The sequence below is a fragment of the Gorilla gorilla genome, chromosome 10 (assembly GCF_029281585.2).
Source record: "Gorilla gorilla gorilla isolate KB3781 chromosome 10, NHGRI_mGorGor1-v2.1_pri, whole genome shotgun sequence".
Taxonomy (NCBI): domain Eukaryota; kingdom Metazoa; phylum Chordata; class Mammalia; order Primates; family Hominidae; genus Gorilla; species Gorilla gorilla.
Window position 1 is genome coordinate 57,606,228 of NC_073234.2, and position 23,684 is coordinate 57,629,911.

At 36.8% G+C, this 23,684-nt stretch overlaps 1 pseudogene; it reads right to left on the reverse strand.

The window, feature by feature from the left end:
• Positions 1-8,048: 8,048 nt before the first annotated feature.
• LOC101141460 (putative elongation factor 1-alpha-like 3) lies at positions 8,049-9,330 on the reverse strand (annotated as a pseudogene).
• Between the last annotated feature and the right edge of the window lie 14,354 nt (positions 9,331-23,684).

Here is a 23,684-nt window from a genome sequence, read left to right on the forward strand (position 1 = left end):
AGAGATAAAGCTAAAATCTCACTTGCTCCCAATTTTGGACCTCTCCAGATTCTCCAGAGATCACCACCATCTTTATAGTTTGCCATCCTTCAAGTTCTTAATTGTGTTTTCTAGAGAATATCTAAGGAATGTGTATGAGTTTATAATACTCCTATGAGTATTTTATATATATAAATATATATATGCAGACATATACATATACACATATACACACACAGATATCTGTATCTATAGATATAGATACACACAGATACGTATATTAGAGATAGATACACACAGATGTGCATCTATCTCATCTATCTATCTATCTATCTATCTATCTATCTATCTATCTATCTATCTATCTATCATCTATCTCTATATACAGCAGGTTTCTTTACTGTCCAATATAATGAATATGTTTCTTTTTGGTGCAAGATTGGGCAGGTTTGGTACCTGCTATGAACAGATTCGAGTTCCCTAAACTCTGAATTCCACTCCCATAATGCAACCTCCTACACGTGCACGATTCACTGGGTCTCTCTTTGTCACCTTACAGGAATTGGGGCTCAGGGATAGAGCGCAAATTTGCTGTATTGCTGTGACTAATAAATAGTTTGCTTCTATTGCTGTGACTAATGAACTATCCTGTGTCTCTGATTCAGGAGACTCATGTCTTCCACAAACATCCAGTAAACTATGGCTGGCTAATTTGCTGGCTTCTAAGTAGAATAAAATCTCGGACATTTCACAGTACTTTCATTTCCAAATTTAAAACTAGCATAGCTGATAACTGCAGAAAAATGCTATGTGAACCCTCAAATTTAGATTTCAAAAAAGTTTAGAGAGAAAACTGATTTTTTCAGGGATCTAGAACTAGAAATACCATTTGACCCAGCCATCCCATTACTGGGTATATACCCAAAGGATTATAAATCATGCTGCTATAAAGACACATGCACATGTATGTTTATAGCGGCACTATTCACAATAGCAAAGTCTTGGAACCAACCTAAATGTCCAACAACGATAGACTGGATTAAGAAAATGTGGCACATATACACCATGGAATACTATGCAGCCATAAAAAATGATGAGTTCATGTCCTTTGTAGGGACATGGATGAAACTGGAAACCATCATTCTCAGCAAACTATCACAAGGACAAAAAACCAAGCACCACATGTTCTCACTCATAGGTGGGAATTGAACAATGAGGACACATGGACACAGGAAGGGGAACATCACACACCGGGGACTCTTGTGGGGTGGGGGGAGGGGGGAGGGATAGCCTTAGGAGATATACCTAATGCTAAATGACGAGTTAATGGGTGCAGCACACCAACATGGCACATGTATACATATGTAACCAATCTGCTCGTTGTGCACATGTACCCTAAAACTTAAAGTATAATAATAATAAAATTAAAACAAAATAAAATAAAAAGTTAATCATATATGAACAGGCAAATCTATACTTTTAGACTTATACATACATGCATACATACATAACACACATATGTATACACACACATACACATTGTGAAAAAAACATATAAAAACTTTAGAGAACACTTGTAAAAATAGGAAGAGAAACAAGTTACTTATGCTGTCATCATTGTGAAATAGCAACTACTGTTAAAATGTCTTAGACTTAAAAATTGGCTTTGAAATTCCTGCATCTGACCAATCCTGCTGCATTTTCTTTACAGTGAAACTATGGTTTTTGTTGGGGACTAGCGGTAACTGTGTTTTATATCAATATCATAAGGGTAAGACATATCTCAAATATGCTATATTTTCTTTAACAATGCATACTATACCTGTAATCTGCAATTTTTCTTTTTTTAACCTTAGATGTCTATTTTAATCTTTACCTTATAAAAGAACAAACCTCTAATAACAAACTTTTTATCTGGCCACATTTGTATTGTTCTAAAATTCTGAGAATTCTTAAATAATACATATTCATTCTATTGATATAATTATTGATTGTCTTCATTCTTAATCCTGTTCTTTTTTTAAAAAAACTGTCAACTGTCATTCTCACAGATGTTCTACTTTTTCCTATCCCCTGGGTCAGCTCCATTCTTTTCCTAAAACATCTTTAAATTCATTTTCAAGATTTGAAGAAAGGCACTTTTTACTTATTGGGAGAAAATAACTATTTTAAATAAATTATTAGTTTTTTAGTGGAATCCTGGACCATTAATCTGAAATTCTGCAGTGAAGGAACATGACTATTTTCTGTGATAAGTATAACATTATTCACAGCTCAAAGAGAAGAAATAAATGCTGAAGAGATCCTTGGACCTTAGTTGAAAGAAAGTTCCACCCGAAGTCTAAAATAAAAAGAAAATGAAACCAATAATTTTTAATATTAAAGTATTGAATAAATTATATCATAAAAATACCATTTACATTATTTAAACAAGTTCATATTTATACAAAGTCTATAAGAACTCCCCCACACATATACATTTTTAATTAATACAAACCCATACTTTATATTCTTTTAAAAATAGCTTAAATGATCCCTCATAGTCAAAGCAATGTTGCCAGTAATAGAGTAATAGAGTAATAACTCTTATTTGCAGCATGTTTTCAGAAAGATAATATGTCAGAGACAATGACATGAGTCATTATCAGTGATTTTATAAAAAGAGTTCATGTAAATGAGAGGATTTTAAGTGTTTTCACTTCAAAGAAATGATAAATATTTGAGGTGATGGATATGCTGACTGGCCTGGTTTGATCATTCTACAATGTATACATGTGTTGAAATATCATATTGCATCCCATAAATATATATGATTATTGTTTGCCAATTAAAAATAATAAAATAAGAACTAATCACAGATGATGAGGCCTGCTATGATCTGAATGTTTGTGTCTCCCAAATTCACACGTTGAAACTAACCTCCAGGGTAACGATATTAAGAGGTGGGGCCTTTAGGAGGTGATAGGGCATGAGGGCTCCACTCTCATGAATTAGTACTGTTGTAACAAAGGTCTGAGGGAGCTTGTTTGCCCCTTCTGCCATAAGAGAACCCATAGACGGCATTATCTATGAGGAACAGCCCCTCACCATACACTGAATCTTCTGGAACCTTGATCTTAGACTTCCCAGCCTCCAGGAACTATAAGCAATACATTTCTATTGTTTATACATTGTTTTTAAAAAAAGAGTTCGTGACCCTTCAAGGTGAGTGATTTTATCATGAAAATAAGGAAGGATGAAGGAGGCTTTGTTTCAGAAATAAATTTTAATCTATATTTACATTTGAATGAAATAATATTTTTCTAACAATAGACTTTTTAAAAAGACGGAAACCAACATACAGCATGATTTCTATGTTTAAATTAATGTGAAGATTGTGTTCCAAAGCAGTGAGCCATTTCAAAGAGATAAAATTCTCTTTGTCTTTTTTAGCAACAAGAACAATGGTTGTAAGAAATCTATTTTAGGTTTTTCTAGGACCATGTGATTTTGAGGTACTCAGCCATTTTACTTTCTTATTGCCAAATAAGTTATCATTCAGATAAAAAGATTCTTGGAGGCTTTAAAATAAAACGTGTGATTATACTTTGTCATTAAATCTTGCTGTTTAGGTCAACTTGCCACCATCAGTCTTTCCATAGTAGCTCAAGTCAACATTAACCATGGACCACTATGTACTTGGAAATTTTGTCACTCCTAGTGATTCTGTTTTTCTACTTCATGACTTTCTGACCCTTTCTTTAATGTTAACCTCCTTTTTTTTTGTGATGGCATTTCTGGGAATTGGTGGATTTATTTCACTTCTTCCTTGTTTCCCACAGCTACGCCAAAAGGTTACAGTTATATCACTACATGTTTATTTCTTTGCTGCCTGCTTGGCATATGAAAAATATATTTCTGCTCTTGGACCATCTGAAATTCAACAGTCTTCTCTTCACACAAGCCAAACCCAGCTTTGATGATGACAGCTTGGCCACATGCCAGGGTCTTGCTTTTAGTTATTCTTGCTTGGTAATTTATTATAAAGAAAGTATAATATGTGGTTCATTAGGAAAAAGTTATCAACTGTATATAGTTAAAGCTGTGATAAATTTTAAAATGTGGCAGTAAAGAGTCTGCTCACTGATTAAAACTAGAAAAAAGTATCATCATGACTAGTAAGTTAAGGTCAGGTAATAGAAGTGGTGGGATTTGTGGTAAGACTAAATAAAAAATGGAGAATTTTTAATTTTTTGTTGCTTTTCATATTCATGAAAAGTCAGTGTGATTCATGTAATGACTCTATGAGTTAGATATTTTATGAAGTCTATTTACAATTGGTGGGCATAAAACTTAGGAAGATTAATGACTTGTCCTAGGAAATACACCTAGTAAGTTGCAGAGAGGGTCGCAGACTCTGATACCTGACTTTTTTTATGGCGGCATGCATATCTGAGGAGTCAACTAAAAAGATATAAGTTATATCACAAGTGGAAAAAAGGAGGGAAGGATATTCAGGTTTCATCTAATCTCTAAATGTCTTCTTTTTGAGGCCAGAAATATTATCTTTCACTATTTCAGGTTATTGTTAAAATGTATTAATTTTCTTGGGCAATAGGGAGTGGTTTTAGGGTTCTCCACCCATCTTCATTAGAATGGATTAATTCATTACAGTTGTTACTTCAATTCAGACATTTTGGAAGAAGCAGAGGTGTTGGAGGTTGAGAACTGAGAAAGTAGATTTTAATAGGAAACAGGGATTTGCCTTGAAGGCAGTTGTGGTGCTATGACTGAAGAGTTTGATCAAGAGGAAAGTGTGAGAGCTGACAGGGTACAAAAGGCAACCTTAGACAAATTTAGACCACTCTCTGTTGTGGTAAGGGCCAGACAAGAAACCTGGGATGGAAGTAAATCAAGGCTAGGGTTAGCAAAAATCATACTCTGATTCAGTTTTTGTTCTTGCCTCATTCACCTTTTTCTGGTTCTGCTAGATTTTCAAAAAGTCATTCCCAAAAGCTAGGGTTATATGATATGGCAGAGCACTTCTGTTCATGTCAGCTAAGGGAAAAATCTGCTGCAGTTAAGATTGACAGGGGCAAACTGAGGTGGGTGGGGGACATAGGCAGTAGCTGCTTTGTTCTGTCATTAATGGGAAACAGACATCAAAACACCTCTTGCAAATGCTTGAATTTATATCAAATATGTTAGGCACCATTATGGTATCCTTTATTCAGTCTTTGTACCATGAGTATGAAGACCCTTCCAGCATTTTTACAATATGCTTCACTTTATGAAGACACGCTCCACCTTATGAAGACTCATCTAAAATGAAATTAATGAGTTCCTTCTTAGGATTGGATTACATGCCGATGCACATATTTGCTTTACACACACCCTTTTCCCACAGTGACCCAAAGGGCAGCTGGGCATTTTATGTAGGAAAAGAGAATTCTTTGTGAGAATAGCCTCATGTTTGGTGAAGAAATTTTACCCAAAACTGAAATACAATGAAGGAGTTGCAGATTCTGTTTCAACTTAAAAATTTCATGTTCTTTAAAACATGAAAATGTATTAAAAAACTTAGCTATACCTTTCCAAGTAGAGTAGTCTACTACACAAGTTCCTTTTCATTGATTTTTTCCTGCTTAGAAAATTTCCATTTTTAAATGATTTATATTCACTCACTGAAAGAATGTATGAGAATTAAGGTCAAACTAAAGAATAAGGACTTTTTTTGTGAGACAATATTTTAAAACTGTTTTAAGAAAGATTTAAAAATTGAAAATAAACATCCTAAATTTTGGTCTATGGTTTTCTCTGATTTTGTGGACTAGATCATTAATCAGAAGGTTATAATTTATTAGGTGAGTGAGCAACTGCCAATGTGAGATTGTAATTTGTAGACAAATAGCTGAAATTATTTGTTTGGGTGAATTCAACATATATTTTACCATTTTGTAAATTTGCCCAGCTTGAGATACTGCTTTCAGAGAATTTATCAGAATCATATATATTAAGTTCACAGATGATTATTTGCATGTGTTCCTTATTTTGAGGACACATTTAGACTTTAAACCGTACTTGCAGTTACAGCGAGGTGAATAGCACTTGCTTTTCTGATTCAAAAAAGTGTTTGATAAAACTACTTCTCAACTACTTTTTTTTTTCTCTTGCAAAAGGGCAAGTTAATATAAATACTTTCTGGTACTTAGACAAGTCATAATTTTCTAGCATCTCAGTCAGGACTCTCTTGGCCCATATTTTGCAATCTCCCTTTAATTGTTGACTTGTATATTTCTGTGTAGTTTAATTCAGTTTAAACTGACTACCAGGGAAAGGCTTCAGGCTATTAGGTAGAGATTACAATTATGTTCTTATTTCACTTGTAGAAAGGGCCAATTGTGAAGTACTTCTAGGAAGACTTTGTCTCAGTCTCTATGTTGTGTATGGAGCTGTGCTGGTGAGTAACTGGTTTGCCTTTTAAAGGTTTCGTAGAAAGTAATATATGTCTTGTCTTATCAACCTTGTCACTTACATTCTGAATGCTGAAAATTCTGATTTGTCTTGAAAGCAAGGAAGGGTCATCCCTAAAGTTTCCAAAGATGAGCAAGATAGAAGTTTAAATGTGTAGCTATTTTTTCTTCTGAATATGGTTACTTATTTTAAGGATAGTAATACAACTTATCATGATGCATTTAAAATGTTTTAATCAGTGAAACATAGAGTTGGTTGCAATTCTGATTAACTTAGATTCAGACAAATTAATTAAATCAGAATTTCAGATAGCATTAAATATTATTTCCAGACTATTTACATTTTTCATAATAAATTCACAGAAAATGAGAGGCAATATTTAATCAACTTAGTAAAATGTTTCTTCAAAGCTTTAGCAGAGCAATTATAAATACATAAATTAATTTGCTGAATAAAAATATTGCATATATTAAAAAGTTGAATAGAGCACCTATTTAGAAATATATTCATGCAATTCTACTTCATGTATATAAACAGTAAATTTGCATTCCTTAAATTTTTCTGAAAGGCTGTTTACTTTTTGAAACTGTACTCATATAGTCTTCATACCTCTTGGGCCCCTGAAGGAAAGATATAAAGTAATCAAAGGAGGAAGGACCCAAAGAGGCAGAAACATAATGATTAGAAAGCCAGAGATATTATTATTAAAGTTGTCAATGGAGAAAAGTTTCAAGAAGCAGTTCCTCATTAACAGTGTTAAGTGCAGCAGAAAAGTCCAGCAAAACAAAGACTAAAAAGCTCACATTTCATTTGGCAATTTGGGGTTCATTTGTGACTTTTCTGAAAGCATTTTGAGTAGAATTACCAAAATCAGATTGCTGAAGCTAAAAGAAAAAATGGGAAGTGAAAAATTAGAGACAAAAATCTAGTTAATTTTTCAAGTCTGGATGGCTAAGGTAGGGAGTAGATGGCAGAGGAAATGACAGGGCTAAGGGAGAGTTTTGAGGAAGGAAGGCAATTGCACATGTTAATACATGAGGGACAGCCACTGTCAGGGGAGAAGTTAAAAAGAAGGGAGAAGAGAGGTATTCAACAAATACCGTACACATGAATTTCTTTATTCTATTAGTAAAAATTTAGTTACACCAAGAAGCAAATTTTTTGAGCTTTAATTAGAGTTGAAAATCAGAACAGTTATAAAATTATATTTGTTTCTAAAGTTTATGGTGTGTACTCCCCTAAACTACTTTAAAAATCTACTCACATCATTCTTTCTCATCAAATTTCACCCAAGTGGGAAGAGTTTCCTGTTTCCTATTCTTGGGGAGAACTTAGGTGAGATTACTATTATTTCTTAAAAAAAAAATATATATATATATAATATATATTTCTTAGTAAACTTCATTTTAATGGGTCTCAAAATTCTGTGACAGATTTTTGGTCAAGTTGTTTCCATTAAAAAGTACTGATTTTAAAAACTAATGACTTAAAATGGCCACACACATAAAAAAAAAAAGAAAGAAAAAGAAAAAAGAAAACAACAACAAAAACCAAAGTGGTCCACGAAACATTCTCCTTTCCTTCTGAAGGTTTTATGACACATTGTTATCATTAACCAGTCATTTACTATTAAACTTAAATGGCCAATTGAAACAAACAGTTCTGAGACTGTTCTTCCACCACTGATTAAGACTTGGGTGACAGGTATTAGGGATAATGTTCATTTAGCCTTCTGAGCTTTCTGGGTAGACTTGGTGACCTTGCCAGCTCCAGCAGCCTTCTTGTCCATTGCTTTGATGACACCCACAGCAACTGTCTGTCATATCACAAACAGCAAAGCGACTCAGAGGTGGGTAGACTGAGAAGCTCTCAACACACATGGGCTTGCCAGGAACCATATCAACAATGGCAGCATCACCAGACTTCAAGAAAGTAGGGCCATCTTCCAGCTTTTTAGCAGAAGTGCTACCAGTCTTTTCCTTCAGCTCAGCAAACTTGCATGCAATGTGAGCCATGTGGCAATCCAGTACGGGAGCACAGCCAGCACTGATTTGGCCTGGATGGTTCAGGATAATCACCTGAGCAGTGAAGCCAGCCTTTTCCATTGGTGGGTCGTTTTTGCTGTCACCAGCAACGTTGCCATGATGAACCTCCTTGACAGACACATTCTTGACATCGAAGTCCACATTGTCCCCAGGAAGAGCTTCACTCAAAACTTCATGGTGCATTTCAACAGACTTTACTTCAGTTGTGACATTGACCGGAGCAAAGGTGACTGCCATACCGTTTTTGAGAACACCAGTCTCCACTCAGCCAACAGGAACAGTACCAATACCATCAATTTTGTAGACATCCTGGAGAGGCAGGTGCAAGGGCTTGTCAGTTGGATGAGTTGGTGGTAGGATACATTCCAGAGCCTCAAGCAGCGTGGCTCCACAGGCATTGCCATCCTCATGGGTGATTTTCCATCCCTTGAACCAAGGCATGTTAGCACTTGGCTCCATCATGTTGTCACCATTCCCACCAGAAATTGGCACAAATGTTACTGTGTCAGGTTGTGGACAATTTTCTTAATGTAAGTGCTGACTTCCTTAAAGATTTCTTCATATCTCTTCTGGCTGTAGGATGGCTCAGTGGAATCCATTTTGTTAACACCAACAATTAGTTGTTTCACACCCAGTATACAAGCCAGAAGGGCATGCTTTCAGGTTTGCCCATTCTTGGATATACCAGCTTCAAATTCACCAACACCAGCAGCAACAATCAGGACAGCACAGTCAGCCTGAGATGTCCCTGTAATCATGTTTTTGATGAAGTCTCTGTGTCCTGGGGCATCAATGACAGTCACGTAGTACTTGCTGGTCTCAAATTTCCACAGGGAGATATCAATGGTGATACAATATTCAAGCTCATCATTCAGTTTATCCAAGACCCAGGCATACTTGAAGGAAGGTAATTTTAATCGCTTTTTCTTGTTCTTGTATTTTTAATAGGTATTGTAAAATTGAAGCAGTCCAATTTGCTCAGAATTTCTAGGAAGTTATTTTGGACAGTTTGCCACAGCATTTTCTAGTATCTTCAAGCGAAATTAGTGAAGGTTGTTATTTGGATACATTTGAACAAGATAATTTCAAAATAGAGAGAAAGTCATGATGGAAATAAAATATGCAGATTTAACTTTTGATACCTCTTGTAGGTGAGAGGTGATTATGATTAAGTTTGATTGTTGCCAATGATTTATTAAGATCCTGTTTCTTTTTACAGAAAAGGTCTGCCTCACATCAATGGGGTAGAAGGAAAGAAAAAGGAAGTTAAATAGCTACTCTGTTATTTCCAAAGTAAATAATTATGGAATAAAATGTATGTAACTACCTCAGCCTGTGAAAGGTCAATTACTCCTTTAAACACTTCAGAGGTGGGTACATAATTGTTATATTCCTTGATTCTTATTTTCGTTATTGAGTTAATATAAGGACAATGCAGCAAATATAGAAATCTTTCTTTTGTTCCAATACTTTTTCCTGTTAGACTCTGGGCAAATTTCTAAAAATATTTGTACCTATCTAAGTAGGATAACTAAATGTCACCACATCTTAGAAGTTTGATTCATTCTGTCAGCCTGCTTGGACTGCAAAAGACAATTATGAGGTAAACCAAAACTTTGAATTTGTTTTGTTTGGGAGCCCCTGAAATTTCCAGTTTTTTTTCTGAAGTCATTCATTTTAGTTGAGGGCAAATTTGTATTGTAATTCGAGCCTTTTTCATGGAGACTTTAAGCTTGGCTTTAATTTCCTCACCTGTTGGTTAAGAGTTCATAAAATGTTTGTGTATGTTTGTTTCTGTGATACGAAATAATTCCAGTGTGTTTAACAGTTTTCCCAGAACCAGAAACTGTGCATCCTGAGTAGATTTTCAATCTACTGATGGCAAGGAAAAGCAGTGATATTAATATGGATTATTTCCCCTCCTCTTTTTCTTTCATCTTATTCTTAAATGTGACCAAACAACATAAACTAACTAAAGTCTTCTAAATGTATAAGACATGTTAGAAATGATAAATCAGTGAGAATGAAAAAAAAGATTTAAAGTTCTCTCCAAGCACAATACTTACTTAATATATACTTATGCAGCATTTACCATGTGCTTGAACTTGTGCTAAACATTTGCAAACATTAGTTCATTTTGAGCTCCTAATACCCAGAGTAGATACTGTTGTTATCATTCACATTTTACATACGAAGAAATGTAGGCATTGAAAGGTTGAGTAACATGGCCAAATTCACAAAACTTCTGGCAATGAAGCTGGGATTCAAGCTCTCCAATCTGTGTTCTTAACTGCCTAGTTATTCTGCCTCTCATTAAGTGGTGATGAGTTGACTGCATTGTTATAAGAAAAAAAATGATGGCCTGGTGAATTTCAGTCTTTATAGTGAGTTCTTCAAATTATAATTTGTGAGTGAACCACTGGCTTCTCTCCCTAATTAAATATTAAGAAATATAAGTGCAGAAACAGTTATCTGATCTATCCTTGTATACTGAATTTCTTAGCAAACTACAAACATAAGTATTTAATCATTGTACTTCAAAGGGAATCTTTTTTGCAGGTAGATGAATAGTCCCAATTATAAACCTTGTATGCCCCCTGAATTAAGCTTTTTACTTCTCAGATTGCCTAATTGTTCAGCAATTAGGCTTAGGGTTAGGCCACTGCATTGAATACCTCTAGGAGGTGTCACTCATAGAGCACACATGGCAAATGGCACAACATACCTATACGGCTAAGTGCATTGGCTCTGCTATGTAAGTCAGTATTCTTTGGTCTAAGTCATTAATGGTGAATGGCTGCTTCATTGTAGACAATGTGTGCGAGTAATCCCAAGAAAGTGAACAGAAGGTTTGATAGGGTTAATAGCAGTGATTAATTCACTCATTCCTTAATTCATTGAGACACTAGAACACAGAGGTTAGGAGCTGGGGTCTAGAGTCAGAATATCTGGACTTAAATCCCAACTCCATATCTTAACTAGCTGATGACCTCTGACAAGTATCTTACTCAAGCCTTCGGAGTTCTCACTTATAAATAAAGATTTTAGTTCCAACCTCTGGGATTTTTGTGATGACTAAGTAATTATATTACAGAATGTTAAATATTATATTATACTGAAAATTACTTAATCTCCCTGGGCCTATGTTTCCTCATTTATAAATGGAGAAAAGGAGGCAGGAGATAGGGATGTGGGTGAGGCAGGGTAGAGTTGGGGTATGCTGGAGGTGGAAATGAGGGAGGATGAACTGAGCTCAGTGGTTATCAAGGTTTTGAGTTTCACAACCAGTGAATCACATATACCCATATATGTTGTACTGGGGGTCCCCAAGACCATCCTTAGATTTGATGCTTCACTGGAAGGTTTCACAGAACTCAGAAAGCTGTTATACCCATGGTTGCAGATTATTACAGCAGAAAAGATACAGATTAAAATCAGCAAAGGAAAAACACACAGAAATCTAGAGGTAAGCACATGGATTCAGGTATCTTCTTCAAGTGAAGTTGTAGAAACAGCAGACAGTGCTTAATTCTCTCAGTAACAAGGTGTGACAGCATGTGTGGCCAACCAGGATAACTCATTCCAGCATTTTTGGGGTCAGTTTTGGGGGTCAGTCACGTAGGCATGAGGTGCTGTCGTGACTGACCTTAGCTACTCAGTCTCCAGTCCCTCCCAGAGGTCAAACTGATAGAGAATGGCCCTAGATCCCAGGTGAACAAAAACAGACATTCACCATACATCACATTGTTAGCAGAAACACTTCTGGCATGGCCCAAACTCATATATAAAATGACATGTTTATTAGGTAGGATATTCCAAGACCTTATGGGTTATCTCTTAGGAGCCAGTCAAGGCCAGCCTTGAAGACAGTTGGAATGCACAGTATTTGAATAGCCCAAGTCCAAGTTAACCCTTTACTGAACAGACATATATACCTATACATATTGCTTTGGTCTAATTCTTCCAAAATTTACGTTGAAACCTAATTCCCATTGTGGTGGCACTAAGAGGTGGGGCCTGTTTGGAAGTAATTAAGTAATGAGGTCTTCACATTCATGAATGGGATTAATGCCCTGATAAAAGAAATTTAAAAGCAGTTTCCTGGCCCCTCCTGCCACGTGAGATCATAGCATTCTCTGCTGCTGCCATGTGACAATGCAATAATAGGTGCCATCTTTGAAGTGCAGAGCAAGCCCTCACCAAACACTGAGTCTGCTAGTGCCTTGATATTGGACTTCCCAGCCTCTAGAACTGTAAACAATGAATTTCTATTTTTATAAATTACTCAGTCTGTGGTAATTTTGTTATAGCAGCCAAATGAACTAAGGCAAATATACATATATGTATGCATACACATAAACAGATACATAAATATATATATATATAAGATGTATATAAGATATATGTATATATACATATTCAAGGTTTTGATGAGGCTGGAGTAGAATAAAAAACATTGAATTGCCAACTTTTTAGTTTTGCAAATAAAGCTATTAAATGAACTGTATTCAACTATCACCATTACTTAATAAGACGAAGGTCATTTTTACCAGCAAAAAAAGGTAGAGGGACTCAATTGCAGAATACAGGTGTCCTTATCGAGATAAGACATTTATGCATACATATGCACATATGTATTCACAGAGAAAAAATATTATTAAAATGCATACATTTATAATATAAAGGCTTATTTTATACCATTTCCATAAATAATTATTTCCTTGAACAATTATCAATTTGGAAATCTATATTTGATTATATATCACAAAGTAGAGCTTATTCATCCAACTATTTCCTATACTATATTATTTTTTCACAGTTTAACATAGAAAATACTATTTGCAATACATAGAAGTGTTGGCAAAAAATAGAAAATAAAACCTATTTTATTTCATTTGGAATATTCTGGGAAAACTAAACTGAAAGTCCAAGCAATGATTGTGCCATACCTTTGGCTGCAGTTTGGATGACTCGCTAGAGCAGCTTGTGGTTAGGAAGCTCAAAGGTTCCCCTTATACTGAGCACTGTGAGCTTGAGGGTTGGAGGTGTGTGGGCATTAAGTGCCTCAAAAGCAACAGTCCAGAATTTATGTGAGAAGAATGTTTTGGATCAGACCATGAAAAAGTGTTTGGGAACAACTGGGCAGATGGATTTCTTCCGTCTTAATGTATATTACCTGACTTGTGGAAGTACAAATAAGAAAAAAAAAGTGGACCCTGCTTTTAAGGAGTTCGTGATATAGCTACAGAAATAAAACTAATGGGAATGAAACAATACAAAGTAATGAAATGCTAAATAAATGGACTAACTATATAGAGATGAGAAGGTCTTAGAATGATGGAATTTTTGGGGAAGATGTGAAATCTGATCTGGACTGTAAAGAACTAGCAGGATTTGCACAAGTAGAAGGAGAGAGCTTTCCAGGTGGGAGAAAGAGAAGGACCTGAGGCCTAGAGGAGGGATTAGTCATAGACCATGCCAGCAACAGTGGTGGCCCCAGCAGCTTAAGTGGAATTCAGTCTTATTTTTAATTTTTTTAAAGAGAGTCTTGCTCTGTCACCCAGGCTGGAGTGCAGTGGTGCCATCAATATGGTTTAATGCTAATTGTGCACTTTTTAATGAAAATAGTTTTATTAAAATATGTTATGAACAGATATGATCTTATACTTTGGTTTTAGAGCAGCAAAGCCATGGTTTTATTAAAATATGATGAGCACATTGAACTCACTTGCACTATTTGCATACTTGTAATATTTGTGGATTATTAATTTCAAAATAAATCAAATAGTTGGTTATGCAACTTAAAAGATAGATAATAACAAAGAAATAACAAAATGGAATCCACAATGGAGTTAAGTTTACCAAGTGATTTTACTTATATTGGATACACCATCCCTTAAAAGAGAAAAGAACTAATGTGTCAGGTAGAAAACATGCATTTCACTACATAGTAGCTCTCTGAACATGGGCAACTTACCTAAATTCTAAACTTCAGCTTCTTTAAATAGCGGTTCATTGCAACCTCTGCCTCCTGGGTTCAAGCAATTCTTGTGCCTCAGACTCCCAAGTAGCTGGATTACAGGCATGTGCTACCGCACCTGAGAGACAGGGTCTCGTCACGTTGGCCAGGGCGGTCTTGAACTCCTGGCCTCAAGTGATCCACCTGCCTCGGCCTCCCAAAATGCTGGAATTACAGGTGTGAACCACCATGCCCAGCCCAGAACTCAGTCTTATAAAAGAATAAAAACATTGACTTCCTAGTGGAGGACCAAATGAGGCAAGTCTAGAAAGCTAGGCAGTAGAGTTGGACTATGAATTGTGCAGACAAGACATACAGATTTATGAGGGGGCGAACATCTGTAATTTATTGAGCAAATGTATATTGAGTACTACTGTACGTCAGATGCTGTGTATAGTACCTGTAAGTAGTGACTATGTCAGATGTAATCAGTGCTCCTAAATGTTTAACAATAAGCCCCTGGGGGAAAATATGCCCTGATTCATAGTGTTTGCTGATGTCTATGGTATAAATGCACCCACAATGGACAATTTAAAGTTATCAACATGACTTCCCTGAAGGCAGTGTTTGAGAAGACATGTGCACAATCCACTTTCTCCAGCTGGTGAGAGCCAGGTCCAGCACACCAGTGGATAATCCCAGGCATCGTAAATCTGAAAAGTGATATCTCTGGGAGAGCCATCTAGCAGTATTGTTGAGGGTAATTGGTAGAGGGAGGAGATAACAGCCTAAGGTTATTTGCTGTACCAGGCACACAGCAATAAAGGCTGCGCTGGAGTGTTAGCAGTGAAAATGGGGAGAAAATTGTGGATAATGGAAATATTTTAAGGGAAGAAAGAGTGAGACTTGCAAAAGTAGCTGTGGGTGATGAAGGAAAAGTCAAAGATTGACTTCAGCAATACTACTGAATTCAGTAGTCAGGGAGGCCTATTATTAGAAATAGTATGGTTGGTGTTATAGTTCTCCACTCCCATGACCTTTCACCCTAGCAGCTGAGGTGCTTTTGCTTCTTTTAAAAACTTAATCCTGTCCCATGCCCTGGGACTAATCCTGGACTATGCACAGGAAGTTCTTAAAAACTTTACTAGAGGCAGCTGTGTGATAAGATGAAATGAGTCGTGGGTTCAGGAATTGAAGGTTTGGTTTTTAAACCCTGGCTCAGCTACTTGCTAGTAACCTGACCTTGAATAGTTTGCTTTCAGCTATTAGCCTTTAGTTTCCTCATCTGAAAAGTTAGGACGATAATGATGGACATTTCACCTTCACATATACTATCTCATTTAATCCTCAAAACAGCTTGTACAGAAGACCATTCAAGTCCTATTAATGCCCTATATTACTCACAAGGAAAATGTAAGTCAGAGGATCTTGATGACTTGCCCAGGACTCATAGCTAGTGATAGAAACAGAAATGCAGATGCGTTGATAGCAAATATTAATGATCGTTATGATTTTTTGAATCCTTCCTATATGCAAGGGACTTTATATGTGCTATAAGCACTTTACTTATGTTACCTCAATTATTCTTACAATCACATTTTGAATTATCACCTCTATTTAAAGAAGCTGAAGTTTAGAATTTAGATAAGTTGCCCATGTTCAGAGAGCTACTATGTAGTGAAATGCATGTTTTCTACTTGACACGTTAGTTCTTTTCTCTTTTAAGGGATGGTGTATCCAATATAAGTAAAATCACTTGGTAAATTTAACTCCATTGTGGATTCCATTTTGTTATTTCTTTGTTATTATCTATCTTTTAAGTTGCATAACCAACTATTTGATTTATTTTGAAATTAGTAATCCACAAATATTACAAGTATGCAAATAGTGCAAGTGAGTTCAATATACTCACCATATTTTAATAAAACCATGGCTTTGCTGCTCTAAAACCAAAGTATAAGATCATATCTGTTCATAACATATTTTAATAAGACTATTTTCGTTAAAAAGTGCACAATTATCATTAAAATTAAAATTAATATTAAATTGATAAAATCAAAATCTTAAGGATAAGACTATTTTGCATTTTAACATGTGTATTACAACCAAAATTTCACATTACATGAAGTTATTTATGTGTTTGTGGGAGCTATGAATTTTTTAAAATGTGGAAAACTGATTCCAAAAATAAATAAATTAATTTAAACACAATTAGTAGACAGTTGGGTTCAATTCCCTTCAGAGAAAGTATTTCTAGGCAGTGCCTGAAGAAAATGCCATGATCAAGGCCATGTAAACCTCCAGGATCCAAGAACATACTTGAGATATTTCAGAAAATTATATTTCAGTCGCTTAATTAAAAGTTTTTCCTATAACTCTTATTAAAAATAAATTCAAAAGTATGGACAATTATAAGTGTATTTTAAACATTACAAATGATTGGAAATAAATAGGTAAGCTCGGCAAATTCCTTCCTTTTCTTGGGATATTGGGCAAAATTGCTCTATGGTATAAGGCCAGATTTATAATGTAGTCTCTGAAGGTTCAACCTATGTATTGTTATTCCAATGCCTTTAATTAGAATTACTCTTTCATCATGCCACTGAAATAGCTTTATTTGATCTATTTGGTCAGAATTAATGAAAACTTCTGATGGATAGAGAAGTGCTAATACAGCATGTTTTACTCCCTAGATAACTTCTGCAAAATGCTGCTAGAAAAAGAAGTTATTCCAATATATCTGTAAGGTTTTCCAACTGTGTGTTTGATAAAATTAGAGAAAAATATTTAAAAGGAACTAAGTAGAGTTCATCTACTTGAAAATCAATTATGTTCAAAATGCTTATTACGGCATGGTGTATTGAGTTGTCCACATTGCAGCAAAATGGAGATTGAATTTCATGACTCTGCACTGGAACAGAAGGAAAGTAGAACCCATCACTGGAGAAGAAAGGTTGTAAAGTAGAGAACTTTTGAAGGAACATAGAATTTGTTTGGTGCGAGACTCCTCTTCTGTATAAAGCCTGCCATCTACCAAAGAGCTGGACTGGAAAAACATTCATAAAAGAGACATTGAGTAGATAGATAGTGATCTTCCTAGGGTTTTGTGTATGGATCTTGGCCTTAGTATAACGCTGCAACTCTCTTTACCATATCGGTTCTCTCTTCTGAGCCAGCATTAGATGCTCTTCTGGTTTTCATGCCAGTAAATAATCCCCTAATTTATTTGATTGAATACATCTATGTAGTATCTTCTTTTTAAAAATTGCACAAATATTTTCATAAAAACAATAAATTATAGAAATCATACAGAATACTATCATTATTCCACTTTCCATAATTCTCTTTGAGACTGTTTAAATCTAAACCAAATATTCTTCAGACTCTAAAATTAACTTCTAGAATTGTAATCTTATCTTACACAATGAAATATTTCCTTAAATAATATTTTCTCCATAATTTAAATGAAAAAAATAATGAAACTGGTGAAATGCTGTGATTCTGACCTCTGCCTATATCTCAGGTACCCCAGGAACCCATGTGGAATGTTTATTAGGAAGTATTCTTGGGACAAAGACAGAGGAAGGGACGTGATGGAAGCAAGATTGGGCATAGGGAGAAGTGGAGCTGTGATGTGATCCCAGTGAAGGTCTCAGCCAACACATGGGGAGCTCTGGATCTAAGAGGGTCATTCCAATTATTCTGAGTTGTGGCTGGGGCTGGCCGTTATACCCCATGTAAATTAATTATTGGATATGATCTGATCTTGGAAGGAGATGAAACTTTGGGGGAGGCAATTTTCTAGAGCCATGACATTCCAGCTAAAGAAGGCTGATAATTGAGGGCTCTTTTCAGGCCATATTTCCAGCAGATGGGAAATAAGCCCTTCCTCCTTGAAGAGGGACCTAAATGTCCATAACAATCCATCTTTGGTTTCATTTATTCTCCCTGATGTTCAGTGAGAGTGAAGATAATCCAAGCAAGTGGCCAATTACTTAAACTCACAGAATTAGAGATGTTCTGAATTAGAGATATTCCATGGCAGTAATAGATTTGGTTCAACTTTTCTCCAGTAACACATGTCTATCATCATAGTTGGATTGATACTTGGGAAATAAAGCGAAAAAACAGATGGGAATAAAATACTGACTGTACAGTTTACTTTATCACCATAAAATTCCAGACGCCTATGGATTGATGAAGAATGGGATAAGATGAAGAGGTATTTTTTTTTTTACAAGATAAACTCTTGTAACAGAAAGCCAAGTGATGTTTTTCCTGTTTTCTTCAAATTTATGCTAAGGTAAAAAACTGAAACAAAAGTTTCTAAGATATGAAACAAAAGTTTCTAAGCTCTGTATATTCTACATTGAAGGAGCTTCCAGAAATTAATTTAGCTATCTTCCTGCAGATCTTCATTAATTACATAGCTAACCCTGTCACCAACAACCACTTTCACCCCCTCTTCCTCAAACCCAAGTGAAAGAAGGGTCATCATCAGTCTTTTGGAGATAGTAGTGTCCATGCAGAGAGGCGAGAGGGAGGGAGCTGTTTGCAATCCTCAGTGTCAAGGAGGGTTGTTTTAAGATAATCACTTACACAAGGTTAAGGATGCAGCAAAGGGAGGTGGGAATCTTGTTCCCCAGTAGGAAATCAGCTTATCAGCAGTTTTGCTGATTTGGGTCTGCACTACCTGAACAGGGGAGGGAAGAATTGGAGAGAGATGTGAGGCTCACAGCAGCATGATGCCCTCACTCTCACTTTTTGGCTTGGCAAGGATATGTGAGTTTCTCACAGAGGAGAGCTGATCTTGGCCTGTGTTGCTGATACCTAAGCTGGATGAAGAACCTCAGCGGCAAAAGGCTGCAAACAATCTTCCTTTGGTGGGGAGCTGATTTTCTACTTCAGAGAACTGTTTAGTGGTAAGGACCCTAGAGGAGCCAGCTTTTGGATACCTGCCACACTGAGGTCATTGAGAACCAATGTTGGGCAGTGAAAGGGTGACGTCTCCAAAGAGGGCCCACTATGGGAAGCCATGTGAGGTTTCCATAAGCCAGACACTTTTCAAGCTCATCCACCCTTCTCAGTTCTGAAAGTTGAGCTTCAATAGGTCACTGTCCAGTAATGGAAGCATGGCCAGGAGATTCTGCTGTTCCACGATAGTCTCCTAGTTTGTCGGTTTTTGCTTTGCCTGGCAGAGCTTACTGTACAAGTGGAAAGTTCTCCCTGATTGCAGCTGGAGGAAGAATGCCTGGATTTATATAAACTCTACATTGCTAATTGTACAGTCCTTTGGTAGTTTAGTGAATGATTCTGTGCCTCAGTTTTCTTGTCTGTTATTTGGGGATAATAAAAATGTAATGTTATGGGGTTGTTGTGAAGTTTAAGTGCACATAGTTTATATAAATCATTCAGTCTAGAGCCTGTACTATTGTATAACCTCAGTAGATATTCACTGTTAATGAATGTAGTCACAGCTTGTCATTTTTTTTTTAAAGTGAAAGCAAGTTTATTAAGAAAGTAAAGGAATAAAAGAATGGCTACTCCATAGACAAAGCAGCCCCAAGGGCTGCTGGTTGCCCATTTTTATGGTTATTTCTTGGTGATAAGGTAAAAAAAAAAAGGGTGGATTATTCATGCCTCCCTTTTTAGACCATATAGGGTAACTTCATGACGTTGCCATGGCATTTGTAAACTGTCATGCGCTGGTGGGAATGTGGCAGTGAGGACAACCAGAGGTCACTCTCATGGCCATCTTGGTTTTGGTGGGTTTCAGCTGGCTTCTTTACTGCAGCCTGTTTCATCAGCAAGATTTTTTATGACCTATATCTTGTGTTGACCTCCTGTCTTATCCTGTGACTTAGAATGCCTTAACCATGTGGGAATACAGCCCAGTAGGTCTCAGACTCATTTTATCCCACCCCTATTCAACATGGAGTTACTCTGGTTCAAATGCCTCTGACACTACTGGCCATTTGATCTCATTTTAACCTACTCTTCTATCTTCTCTGGCCTTTAAAGAGTGACTAACGTCATAGGGCTCTAGAATATCCAATTTCGGAGAATAGGTATCAAGTTATCTTTCTGAGGGCCACAAGGTCATTTAGGACATCACTAACCATTACCATGTTTCTGGAAGTAATTTGTAATTGTGTAATAATATTTATTAAGTGGTTAGCATTCTAGGAGGCAAAACTTTTAGATTTCCACAAGGAAAACAGCTCTATTGAATAAGCATTGCAGAGTGGCAGAGAGCACAGCCTCATAAATGAAGTTACTCTGCTTCTTTATTTGTCTATGAAGTTAGGGACCATTTCTATGGTTCATCACAGCTTGTCATTTCACTGTTTTATACTGGACTCTGCCATGAATCTGCAGCACACATAGTTGGGACTCTGGTGATATCCTTCTCAACCTTTGTGAGGTAACTGAACCTGTTTTCTATCTGGATTTCCTGCTATTGGCTAAGTTCATGATTCAAATCGAATGCCTGACATTGCCATTGTCTTGGCTTAGACAAATGACTCTCAAATATCAGGGTAATTAAACACCATTTGGAGGAGCTTCTAAAAATACATGTCTTCATATTTCACTGACAGAAATTCTAATTCAGTAGATCTGGGGTTGAGCTCAGAAGGTGGTCTATAGATCACACTTTTTTTTTTTTGAGTCTTGCTCTGTCACCCAGGCTAGAGTGCAATGGTGTGATCTCCGCTCACTGCAATCTCTGCCTCCCGGGTTCAAGAGATTCTCCTGCCTGAGCCTCCCAGGTAGCTAGGATTACAGGCATGTGCCACCCCAGCCAGCTAATTTTTGTATTTTTTTAGTAGAGACAGGGTATCTCCATGTTTCCCAGGCTGGTCTTGAACTCCTGGCCTCAAGTGATCCACCTGCCTCAGCCTCCAAAAGTGCTGGGATTACAGGCATGAGCCACCGCGCCTGGCCAGATCACACTTCTTTGAACAGTGTCCTAGAGCAGAATTGTAGAATTCTGTTGGGACTCACTCATTATCAAGCACCAATTTGGATATTGATGTTAGCCTGGAGTTAACATCAATATGCTCAATATTTATTGAGCATCTACAACATGCTTGGAATTTGCCTGTATTTACTTATTTTTATATCCCAAGCACCTAGCACTCAATTATTGACTGATTAAATAAACACATGATGGGATAAATTCTCTGATAGGAGCAAATTAAGGGCAAAATGCAACTGGTCTTAGAAGGTCAGAGAAGTTTCCTTCAGAGAAAGTGCTAATAAACTGTATTCTGAAGAATGAACAAAGGTGAGCCATGTGAACAGGTGGTGCGTGAAGAGTGATCTGGTAAGTGTTTGGTCTATGGCATGGAGGCTGAAATATTTGGTTGTCATGAGTGTACAGATAACGATTGAAGCCAAAATAGTGAAGAATATGACTTAGGGTGAGTGCATAGTGTAATAGGTTAAAAAAAAAAAATGGCTGGGCCGGGCGCGGTGCTCAAGCCTGTAATCCCAGCACTTTGGGAGGCTGAGGCAGGTGGATCACGAGGTCGAGAGATCGAGACCATCTGGCTAACATGGTGAAACCCCGTCTCTACTAAAAATACAAAAATTAGTTGGGCATGGTGGCATGCGCCTGTAGCCCCAAGCTACTCAGGAGGCTGAGGCAGAAGAATTGCTTGAACCCGGGAGTCAGAGGTTGCAGTGAGCTGAGATCGCACCACTGCACTCCAGCCTGATGACAGAGCAAGATTCCATCTCAAAAAAAAAAAAAAAAAAAAAAAAGGCCAAGAACAGACTTCTGAGATGACAAGAGACATAACCATACCTTGAGTTAATGGATTTCTCCTTTTCATTTTATTACATCCTGTTCTAACAGGAAATTCTCAATGCAGCTAAATTTTTAAATGAGCAGTGATCTTTACAGTCATTCTTACTTCTTATTTAATGGGGAATGTATTTGAGAATTTTATCAATAGTCATATATTAAAGGTGAAGTCCACTTCCAGCGAGCCAGAAAACAAAATTCTTAATTATGGTTCGTGCAAGCTTAGCCTCCTTTGGACAGGATATAACAGTATATGAGTGGAATGTTCACAGATCCCATGTAAGATGTTGGCCAGGTATTTCCCTGCTCACTTTTTTCTGCTGCTCACTTTTCCACTTTTTCTAGATGGTCAAGTAACACTTGATGTTCAGACTTATAAGCATGGACTAAGCATGGACTACTTAGCTGGAATAGCATTTGAGAAATATTTTTTAACTGTAATTTAGAATCCGATGAAAGCTAAGGAAGGGGTTCACCCAATGCATGTGACTTCCTCCTCTCCAGGCTCCCTAATTTGTCATCCAAAAACCCTATAATCCATCACCTCCCACAACTGTGGGGAGAGTATGAATGAAGTTGATAAGGTAAGAACAGAGATGGGGTAAGAAGGAAACTCTGGCTGAGGGAGGGAACTTGAACCTGAATCCAAGATCCCAAGTAGGTAAACAAAATGTAGGCTCCTGTGGGCTCTGAAAATTGAAACCAGAGGCTTTCTTCTGCCAAGCACTCTTCTGCAAGTCTCCTACCAGTGAACAGCTTAGAGGTGTCAATATGTCATACATAAAAATACTTACATGTGAATTGATACTCCATATTAAACACCTGCTATGGTATCAGATATTAGCAGGGGTATTGAAGACAAGGTCCTTCCCTCCAGGAGCTTACATTCTAGTTGTGTGTCCCTTATACTGGAGATTGCATGCAAACCACTCTGAGCTGAATCCACCCTGCTAGATTTGTTTTGTATAATCCTCACAGTGTTTTAATAAAATCTTAAATTCGTTGGCTACACTTAAAAAGTTTTTGCATGAAAATTTGGATTTCTCGGTTGTCTTGAAAAATCAGAAAGTCTGGCGATTCTAGACAAAACATTTATTCATGGCAAAAATCCATGTCATGAATGGGAGCCATGAAGCAACTGTCCCTTTAAGGTGAGGCAAGCCCTCCAGTTCCCATTCCTCAGGTAATACATCTGTCTAGCATCTGTAGACTTATGAGTTTGTAACTCTTACTCTGCCTCTCAGGCACTGTAAAAACCCTTCTTCAGCAGTCCCCAGGTTGCAGTGTTCAAACCTTTTCATGCAGGAAGTCCAAAGGTACAGCCTATCCCACTCCAAGACTCCAGTTCCTCCAAAATATTGTCCAGGAATGCTCTAGTTGTAAAGGTGTCCTCAGGACCTCCTTGCAGGCCAGATCTTCTCAGGTGACCAAATCTTTC